We start from the raw sequence: 11,294 nt of genomic DNA, 5'->3' as shown, positions 1-11,294 counted from the left end.
TAATTTTCTATTCTTTTTGGTGACAGTTACAAACAATGACCATACTCTACACCAGCCTGGACAGTGAACTTAACTCTTACTATGCCATGTTTCAGTTTCTGCAAAGCTAGGCAACAGCAATGCGAAGGAGACACCAAGAGCTACAGACTCTGCACTGGGGAACCTCCCTGAATTGGATGGCTTCATATCCCAGAATCCAAATGTAACGACCCGAATTTTTGGTCAGGAATTTTGTTAGCCGGCTAAGGTCCAAGCAATACCAAAGACCCAAGTGTTTGCCTATAAATACCCCATCCAGCTTTGTTTTCTCAGAAACAAGAAAAAGAAATAAGAAAGTTAGAAAAGAGAGAGAGAGTTCAAGAGAAGGAATGAGAAATCTTGCAATTGAGCCACCAGGAGTCATCGCCGGAGCCACCGCACGCCAAGACCACGTCAAGCTCATCACCACCGTTCGTTGTAGTCGGTAAGCGCCGGAAACCGCCATGCATTTGAGTTTAGTTTCGTGCGTTTAGTAAATCGTCCATAACTTTCTAACCGTTGCGAATCTCGTGCATGCAAACCCACCATCGTGTTCCTCTCGTCGAGACGAATCCATAGCCACCAGAATCGTCGCAATCGGAGCTCGGACGAAGCCGTACGAGCCCTCCAAAGTTTTGCCGGAAATCGCCTCTGCCACTACCGGACCACCGTTCTCCGCCGCCGGACCACCGCTGATCCGCCGCCGGTCCGCCACTTCTCCGCCGCCGGTCCGCCGCTTCTCCGCCGCCGGACTGCCATCGCCGCCGGTAAGCCTCCGCCGTCGCCGCCGGTGATCGTCGCCGGTGACTCGCCGGTGACTCGGTCAACTCGGCCGAGTCAACTCAGCGAGTCAACTCGGTTGACTCGGTTAACCGGTCGGTTGACTGGTTTGACCCGGTTTAAATTAATTTTAATTCGGATAGGGTCGGTTAGAGTAAACCGGTCGGTTATGTCAAATTGATTTCTGGTCAAGGTTTGACCGGGTTGACCTTTGACCAGCGGGTTGACTTTTCCTTAGACACCCGTTTTCACCCGTTCGAAGGGCGTTCTGACTCGGAATTTCACCCTGGTTTCAGATTTGGAGTCTATTTGATCAGTTGGAGTTCATAGATATCACTTCTCTTCATTTGCTAAGGTGAGGGCTTCTCCGTTAAATCCCGAACTAGTTTAGTACTACCATTATGAAAAGTTTAGTTTCGAAACATGATCCGTATCTGTGAATCGAGTCTGTTTGCGAGTCTTGTTTGATTATTATTACTATTGATTGTTAAACCGGAACTAGGTTAATAGAGGATTCAACGGTTTTGTGAATTGAATGTTGCTGAGCACGGTTATATATATATGTATATATATAGTTATATAGTAGGGACTATGTGATTGTGCGGGGGTTCAGAGATGTCTGAGCTATCGACGCAGCGGGTGTTTGTGCGGGGGTACAGAGACGTTTGTACTATCGACGCAGCGGGTGTTTGTGCGGGGGCCCAGAGACGTCTGAGCTAGCGACGCAGCGGGATTTGTGCGGGAGTACAGAGACGTTTGTACTATCGACGCAGTGGGTGGTTGTGCGGGGGTACAGAGACATACTGTACTAGCGACGCAGCGGTTATCTATATCCTTATGAGGAGATGCGTGGTGCAGAGAGTAGCTGTGTACTATAAGCGCATGGGTTGTAGTTGGATAGTTCTCTAGTCGCTTGTTGATTGTTATTTGTGGTGTAGACACCGTGTTTGTTTCATGCTAGAGCTAGGCTTACATAGTCGTAGTGCTATGTACTGAGTCAGTGGTTTGCGGTTTAGCATCCCATACCTCACTGAGCGACTCCCTTGTTGCTCACCCCTCTTTCTTTCCCCTTTCAGGTGAGACCGATGAGCAGGAGTGATCATATCGGACTAGTGCTACTATTTGGGCTCGTGGGCTTTATCGTTTTATCGTTTTATCTTTTATCGTTATTGGGCCTTTAGGCCTTCGGACTTATATCGTTTCCGCTACTTCCTATTTTCAGACCTTCACGCTTATGTTGTTATTTATATTTCGGATGTTTATTTTCGGATATGACTTTATGGTATGACGTGGATTTTATTATCCGTATTATTATTATTATTATTCCCGCTGCGCTACTATTATTTATTTATCGTTATTTTATCTCGAATTATTTTATTATTATTCGCCAGACGCGGTCGCGTCACCAAAGCTCAAGACAATTGAGCCTGCTGTTAAGAAGGTCCGTACGGAATAGATGAATATGGAAGTCTTATTTTATCATGTTGCTGCGTTTTTTAAATCAAATAATGCTTTGGTGTTTTGCCATTTTCAAACTATTGCGTATGTTTGTTTAGTTCTTTGCACTACTAATATAAGAATATTTTGAAATATTTACCCTTTAATCCAACCATTTATTCAGTAACACACTCCACCAGCGCTTATATGTTTAAGTGACTAAACTATGGTGATGATTGGTTCGGCTGTGGTTTTAAAAATTTAGCTGTACAAATTTATCTGTAGATAAATTGGTTGTAGTTGTATAGTTGTTACTGTAGATTTTTTTTGCAGAGACTTTTGTTGTAGTCAAATTTGTTGTAGCTGTAAGTTATAGACTGTAGACATTTTAAAATAAAAGATGTGTAATATGTAATGTATATATAAAATAATTATTTTTTATCAGTTAAAGAATTTATATTTTTTTTTATAAATTATCAAAATTTACTATTATTTAAAATGTGATATGTAAATAATAACGATGTTATTTAAAATATTTTAATCAATTTAAAAACATTGAAAATTAAATTAAACATTTAAAGATGGTTTAGTTATGATTATCTAATTTATTTTATATTATAGATAGTTTTTCTTATTTTATAGATTCTACAGTCTATAAAAAAGAGCTTTAGGTTTTATACTTAAAACACATAAGAAAAAAAATTGCTTTAATTTTTTTAATGTAGCTTTAAAAATAAAGCTAAAGCATGATTGTTAAAAAAATATAAAAACTTGATGTAGACTTTAACTACTAAAACTAAAGCTACAACATGATTGGTAAAAGTTGGTGATTTAAAAATAAATAAAGTTAAAGTAAGGAGATAAAGTCCAACCAATCATCCACTATAGATCCATCAGAAGGCTGTCTGTTTTTAGTAGATTAAATCAAATTCACCGAAGTGAAACATGAAGTGGTGGGAATCTGATGTTACTTAACAAAACAAATAGTTGTCAAAAAAAAAAAAAAAAAAAAAAACAAATATAAACCACAAGTAAATCATAGGAAGCGTTTAGTTTTTCTAACCTTATCACATGTTTACGTGACTTTGAACTCTTTTTTTTTCTCGACTTTGAACTCATTCCATACCTAATTGAGAGTTTAAAAATAGTCCTCGGCCAAACCCTTTTGTGTCTCACCTTACTTCTTTTACAAATGTTCATTCCACTAATTAATCTTGCCATATGTTAATCTATCATTATAACTGGCAATACTTAAGATTGTTACATCAAACATGAAGCACTCAATATACCAATCACACAAACACCAAAGGACAAGACAATCCCAGAATAACATTGATTACAGTTGATGAGTTGAAGATGTTGATGTAAAATGTCAACCCTGAAGTAGTCGCTGATGTAGTTGCTGAAGGAGACGTCTTGTTGAGTGATGAAGACCATGTGGAGTCGAGATGCTGAGTTGGAGTCAACAGACTTGGAGAGCAAGAGAGTATCTTGGAGATATGGAAAGAGGAATAAACTTGAGAAGCAAGTTCATGACTTAAAAGAAAGAAGAATAAGTGCATTCCAAGAAAAGGAAAGTTGCACTTATTGTTATGGAAGATGTCCATATTCATGTTGCCTTGGAAACTAGGTTTTGGGAACGTGGAGAATGATATAAAATAGCTATGGAGTCGTCTGTATGAAGACAGAGACACAGAGGTTGAGTTTATAGAGAGAGAAAGAAGCTCTTGGAAGTGTTCCGAGTTGTGCTGAAGCAGTGGCTGAAGTACTTGACGGAGGAGATATATAAGCGGTGTAGCTTAGGAATCTTTCAGTAGCGTGTGTTAGGGTGTTAACACAAGACGTGTAAAAGCTGAATTAAGCAGATCTTGTAATAGATTGTTTAAAGAAGATTCTAATAAAGCATAGTAGTTGCTTGTTTTGTTGTGTCTCTCGGTTTACTTTCTGCAGTATTATTGGGGTGCCCCTTTTGTTCCAACAAGTGGTATCAGAGCGGGTCACCTAAGTTACTGGTGAGGATCCCAAAGGCAAGAGGAAAGAAGGGAAGATAGAGTACAGCAGAAAGCATGGTGATTGAGTTTTTATGCTAGATCGAGAATAATATGGGCATTGGAAAGCAAAGATGAAGGCAAGCTTACAAAGTATTGATATGGATGTTTGGGCATCAGTAGAAGATGGCTATGAAGTTCCCAAAACAGTAGATAAAGAAGGTGTTGTGGTCAACAAACCATTGGCTAAATGGACAAAGCGTGAGAAGGATATGTCAAGGCACAATGCAAAAGCTTTATTTGGTATTTTTACATCAGTCACAAAGAAGCAGCTAGATCTTATTCAAAGATGCAAGAATGCAAAAAAGGCGTGGGATATTCTGCAATTACACTTTGAAGGAACTGAGAAGGTTAAGAGCTTAAGGATGGATTTTCTCAAATCAAAATTTGAGAACTTGAAGATGAAAGAACATGAACCTGTATCAGATTTTAGTTCTCAACTCAGTGGGTTAGCACAAGAGGCTCGTGTTCTGGGCATGGAATACAAGGACAAGAAACTGGTGAAGAAGTTTTTAAGGTGTCTACCAGAAAGATTCACAGCTTATAAGGCAGCAATGTTTGTGTCTCTTGACATAGATAAATTCAGCTTTCATGAAGTTGTAGGGATGTTAAAAGCTCATGAGATGGAGCTTGATGACGTGGAGAATCATACTGAAGTGAATTTGGCAGTTGATGAAACAACAAGTCAAAAATCAGAGAATGAAGATGAGGTGATCAAGATGATTCGCGTGCTTCACCAAGTACTACAGGAAATGATAAAAGGGCAAGGACATGAGAAAATTGGTTTGAGAAAGCGAAGACATGAAGCTGGCGAACAATGTGTCAATACAGAGGTGCAATGTTACAAATGCAGAGGATATGGACACTTCAAAAGGGAGTGTCCAACTTACAAGAGACTAAGATTCAAAAGTTTTGAGGGCAATAAATTTAGTAATGCTCAGAACAAATGTGACAATTTACTGAAGCAAAAGAATAACAGTGACGTCAAGAATGAATCTAGTATTGATTCAGATGATAGTGAAGAGTTGAAGAACTTGGTGGCGTTTACAACTTTTGAGTCTGGTTCTAAGACGATATCTGCGGTGGGATCTGCATCAGCATCTGTGACAGGGGCTTCATGTGGAAGTGATGATGATGATGGAGATTTTGATCTTGCTGAGAATTCTGGAAAACTGTATGAGAATTGGCTCAAACAGGTTGAGGCGAATTCAGAGTTGACAAAGGAGAAGGTCAAGCTAGAAGCTCAAGTTGCTGAAGCACTTAAGTATGCTTCAGAGAGAAGAAGAAGAAGCACGACAGATTAGTGCTCAACTTGCAGAGACTCAGAAGGGTTTGAGGATGCTGAATGGTGGGACGAAGCAGCTAGATCATCTTCTCAGTATTGGGAAAAGTGATCGATGTGGCCTTGGATATCAAGGAGAAAGTTCTACAGCTAAAGGTATTTTTGTATCAGCAGGAAAAACTAGGGTTTTAGCTACGTCTGCTACAAGACCATGGGTTAAAGTGTCTGCAAAGAAGACATCCAATGGAAAGACTACAATGAAGACTGTAACTGATGTGAAGAACGCGACTGCTACACGTACTGCTACGGCAACTGCTACGGTGACTGCTCCAGAGAGAGTTTCTAGATTGAAGAGTGCAACTCAACGGAAGTTTCGGCCTGTTTGTCATCATTGTGGTGTTATTGGGCACATTAGGCCAAGGTGTTACAAGTTATTGAGGGAGAAGAACCAAACGGTGCAAGCTTATGGTATGAGGGGACATGGTCCTATATGTTATTCTTGTGGAGTTCAAGAACATATTCGACGTGAGTGTTTCAAGTCTGTTCAAAGGGCTAATCATGGAGGATTTGGGCTCAGGAATAAGTGGTCTAGGAGATTTGATCACTATGGAGATGGTGGAATGAGATTTCCTCCTTACTTTGGAGGATATAAATCTTCATATTAGTTTTTGACCATGATGTGACTCATAGGGGGAGAATGAAGACGTGGTTTTCTATCTAGAGGTGATGAGTTCACATACATAGTCAAAAAGGGGGAGATAAGTATTAGTTCGCGGAGTACTACAGGAGGTAGTACGTAACATGTTACATGAAGCTGGAGTTATATTGGAGTACGTGTGTTGATTGCCTGAGCTTGGAAAAGGAAAGAAGATATGTGCCTTATGAGAAAGATAGACCTCGTAGAATAAAGAGAGAGGTTTCCTTAGTGTGTGTTACTGCTTGGTGTCGAAGCAGTGTTTGAAGTAGTTCATAATGGAGTCCGAAGTGGACTTAGTTTTATGGCATTGGAGTTGATGTTCTGTGTGGTGGAGTTAGCCATCGTGTGGAGCTCGTGGTGAGCGTGTGGTGCGTTGAAGATAACGTGTTCTTGGTGTCACTGGTGTGCGTTAGGTGCTAATGTACTTGGTGAAGTACTTCCGAGAAGTGGAAGATTGAAGCATAGACTCTGGGGGAGTTTGTCTATAAGGCTTGACATTTAAGCATCTTTGTTTTAGCTTAGTATGCAATCAAGCAGGGGGAGAATGGTGACGTTCTGATACAAGGAGTGCATATCTCGTGGGGGAGAAGAGTATGGTGGATGACGTCCTGATGTAGATTGTGCTTATCTCATGGGGGAGAAAAGTATGGTGTGGTGCACATCTCGTGGGAGAGAAAAGCACAATTAGCATGGAAGCTTCCAGGTGGGAAACATGGTTGTTGAACCAGAACGGTATTGTGCTTGATTGGCACACAAAGCTAAAAGGGGGAGATTGTTGATGTAAAATGTCAACCCTGAAGTAGTCGCTGACGTAGTTGCTGAAGGAGACGTCTTGTTGAGTGATGAAGACCATGTGGAGTCGAGATGCTAAGTTGGAGTCAACAGACTTGGAGAGCAAGAGAGTATCTTGGAGATATGGAAAGAGGAATAAACTTGAGAAGCAAGTTTATGACTTAAAAGGAAGAGGAATAAGTGCATTCCAAGAAAAGGAAAGTTGCACTTATTGTTATGGAAGATGTCCATATTCATGTTGTCTTGGAAACTAGGTTTTGGAATGTGGAGAATGATATAAAATAGCTATGGAGTCGTCTGTATGAAGACAGAGACACAGAGGTTGCGTTTATAGAGAGAGAAAGAAGCTTTTGGAAGTGTTCCGAGTTGTGCTGAAGCAGTGGCTGAAGTACTTGACGGAGGAGATATATAAGCGGTGTTAGGGTGTTAACACAAGACGTGTAAAAGCTGAATTAAGCAGATCTTGTAATAGATTGTTTAAAGAAGATTCTAATAAAGCATAGTGGTTGCTTGTTTTGTTGTGTCTCTCGGTTTACTCTTTGCAGTACTATTGGGGTGCCCCTTTTGTTCCAACAAGACTCTCTTCATATAGAGAGCTACGTCAATTAGAAGGGAAAGGCAAATGCTACCACCTGTCGATCTTAATAATTCATGGTTTTGTTTCGTTAGTTTCTTAAGCCGTACACATATATTTCGACTAAAACAATTTGGATTGGACTTTCAGTTAATGTCAAACAGCCCAAATAGAACTAACCTAACATACATTCTCAGTATCGTCGAATGCGCCAACTCCTTTCCTTCCTGTGAACGTGTCTCCGTTCCAATTCCCCTTGATTTCTCTTAGTTAGCTTTCATTAAGAATCTTATAGTATACTACCTATTTTGTCAAAATAAATACTATTTCATTTGATATTCATAAAAAGAAATTGATATGTCAAAATAAATACTATTTCATTCTCATAAGAGATCAGAGATCTCTATTTGATCTACTATTTCATTCTCATATTCCTCGGGAACGGAACGGCCGTGCAGATGCACTAGCGAAAGAAGCAAGGACCAGAGGTCATATATTCTCCCATATAGATCAGACCCGGACAGATGGAGAGGCTCCTTGGAGAATCGAATCGTCTGCTCTCCACTTGATTTATCAAAGATGAGTAGTCGACAAAAAAAAAAAAAAAAAAAAAGAGATCAGAGATCTGTGGTAATATAGATTGGTGTCAGATTCAACTTTTGCTTTAGCGTTGCTCCTTAAACGAGGTTCCATTTGAGCAAAGGAAAGAGCTAAGTTTACACTTGGCCATACAGATTTATTAATTTGGTTGGATTATTTTTTTGAGAAAGTTTTGATTGGACTTATTGTTTCCAAAGTCTAACATATCTCAATATAAACCACTTATAGGTGGACCAGTGGTAGAACGGATTTTGGGTTGAGGATGAGATTCCCAATACTTCCGGGTTCAAATCCCTGCAGCTGCAAACACCTTTAAGTGGCCATACGGATATGAGTTCATTGCTTATGACTCATTTGAATACCCGGAAGAGGATCTATCTGTGGGTTGCACCTCCCATCCGGGGGTTAGACTTGGTTCCATTAGTGGCCCGGGTTTAATCCTTTAAGTTTACAAAAAAAATCATATCTCAATATAGAATAAATATTCACTAGATCAAAAGAACAATAGATCCAAATCTTATCTTAACTGCACCATTCATATATTAAAATCAAATAGGTAAGTTGTGCAGAGTCAACACGACTTATAATTAGACAACTACGAAGAAAATCTTAAAGGTCGAGTACTCGGTGCGGTATTCAAGATTATTAAATTTGATACTAAAAACAAATGAAAGTTTACGGGGACTTCTCATAAGTTTGTAATCCAATTCACAGATAAAATTATAGGACATTTGCAAAACTTAACGAAGCAGTTAACACAACTTAGAAAGATTCGAAAGAACTTTGGTAAATAAATTACTACTGAACATGATTAATAAGATATATGAAAAAAACCAATTTTTTTATAGTAAGTAGATTATTTGGATTTTACAAGAGAAATTCGAGAAACACTGACAATAAAATATTATTTGAACAACCAAATATATATATGAAGAATAGTCAATACATATACATAAAAATAATTAAATTAATTTCAGAATTAAAATTAACATTTTTATAGACAAATTAACCGAGATCAGTTCAAATAAAATTCAAATAAAATTGTAGATGAAAATTGGTAAAAAATGATTTATTTGTCCAAGAAAATGTCAATGTTTTCAAACTCATGTACAGTTCTAAATTTACAAATGAGAAATACCATAGGACAACCCAAAAAAGGTTTGTTGTCACAAGGGATCAAAACGACCAAAATGTTTCAATAAATAAGTAAATATCTATTAGTATTTATACCACTGGATTTACTAATCTGGTCCAAAGGATTTAGAAATTAAGGGATGCAGATTTGGGATTGAGTTTTTAAATTTTACAAAATAAAAATTAAATATTAAAAATTTGAAAATGAAAAATTTAAAAACAGTTTCAAAAGTATTTTCTAATTTCAGAAAAAGTGTAGGAAAAATTTGAAAACCAAGAATTAAAAAGAAAAAAATTAAAAAAGTTCGAATTTAATACATATAATCTGAAACTATAAATTTTATTTATTTATTTATTTTTGTTTGTATATCTAGAGTATAAGGATCTTTTCTTCTATTAAATAAAACAGTTTGACAATTTTCTTCTCCAATGTCTCTTTTTCTGACAAAAACTTGAAAATAATCTATTTTGAAGAACTCCCCATTACATATTTCTTATCTATTAAATCTAATATAGTTTTTTCGATAAAAATAAAAGCAACAAATTAGTGTTAAAGTAGTATAAGGAATTGTATTAATCTTTGATGATGCAATAAAATAGAACATAAAATATTCAGAAATTTACTAAATATAAATGAAATAGTAATAAATTAATAAATAAAATGAATAAAATTAAAATATAATATCAATATAAAAAAAAGTAAGAAGAAAATAAAACATTAATGGTTATAAAATGGCAAAATAAAGAAGAAATAAACTCACAAATTTATTATTTTCAATATGTACGTGAATAAGTTTGAACCAAAAGGAATATTTATTCAATTTTAAAGAAATTTGTAGCGGCGGCGATTGAGAAGGCGAATGCGATTAAGGTTTCATAACCTCGACGGTCACGATGGTTCAGGAGGATTGGGATCCGGGGATTACAGAGGGGAGATCGACAGATTCTGATGATAATCAAGGCGAAGATTTCTGTATCGGGGTATGGAGATATTCTTCATATCTCAAAGAGATCGATTTGGGGACAAGCAGATGTTCTGACGGGATACGGGGGTTTTGGAAACAAGATCTTTCAAACACGATCGCGGCTCTCATTAAAGCCCGAGCGCAGAAAGAAGAAGGTATGATTGAGTCTATCTTTTCTTCCCTGTTTCTCTATTGTTCGACAAATAGCAGAAGCGGTATCAATGGTGATACTATTATGGGAATAAGGAAACTGGTGATCTGGTTGGATGTTGGTTTAGAAAATGGATTGTGGAGATTGATTTGGTTGCTTAGCTTACAGATTACAAAGGATCGTAGAATTTATTACGGATTCGCCTTTGTGCCTATCTCTCTTTACTATAAAGTTGGCTTGGGTGCCTATCTCTCTTACACCATTATCATAACTCGGTTTTGGTTCTCATTCAAAATCATAAAGGCTAAATTTGTTCTGGTTGCATTGGTTACTATGACACAGGGTCATTTACTGGGTTGCTCGGAAGTCACAAAGACTGAAGAGGGAATGCGTAAACGTTTGAAGATTTCAGTGCCTCACTTTGACAATTCTGCACTGATCAAGACATTTTCCAAAACTTTAATTGGGAGGTGTATGAATCCTGAGGAGCAGGATATGAAGGCACTATTGGGAAACCTTCCAAAGATATGGAAGGTGGAAGATAGGGTCTTGGGTACGGATCTTGGTTTTGGGAAGTTTCAGTTCGACTTCGAGAGGGAAGAGGACATTGAGACGATTTTGAAGCTGCAACCCTTTCATTTTGATTATTGGATGCTGGCGATTGGGCGTTGGCAGGAAAAAACATCACAGACGTATCCTTCGGAGATCCCGTTCTGGGTTATGTTTTCTGGTATCCCATCGCAGTTCAGGACAGAGCCCACACTTCGAAGCATTGGTGATGCTCTTGGAAGACTAGTGGAGGTTGATCTTGATCAC

The 11,294-nt window shown here is 37.9% G+C and overlaps 1 long non-coding RNA gene across 1 annotated transcript; it reads left to right on the top strand.

Annotated features, from left to right (window-relative positions):
- The first annotated feature begins 228 nt into the window (after nt 1-228).
- LOC108816188 (uncharacterized) lies at nt 229-2,095 on the top strand. Its single transcript, XR_008936659.1, has 4 exons — nt 229-463; nt 598-785; nt 1,095-1,153; nt 1,875-2,095. It is a non-coding gene; the product is annotated as an uncharacterized LOC108816188 (long non-coding RNA).
- Nucleotides 2,096-11,294: the final 9,199 nt, after the last annotated feature.

This window comes from Raphanus sativus, chromosome 7, assembly GCF_000801105.2.
Source record: "Raphanus sativus cultivar WK10039 chromosome 7, ASM80110v3, whole genome shotgun sequence".
NCBI classification, from domain to species: domain Eukaryota; kingdom Viridiplantae; phylum Streptophyta; class Magnoliopsida; order Brassicales; family Brassicaceae; genus Raphanus; species Raphanus sativus.
This window is presented reverse-complemented; position numbering and strand designations above follow the sequence as displayed.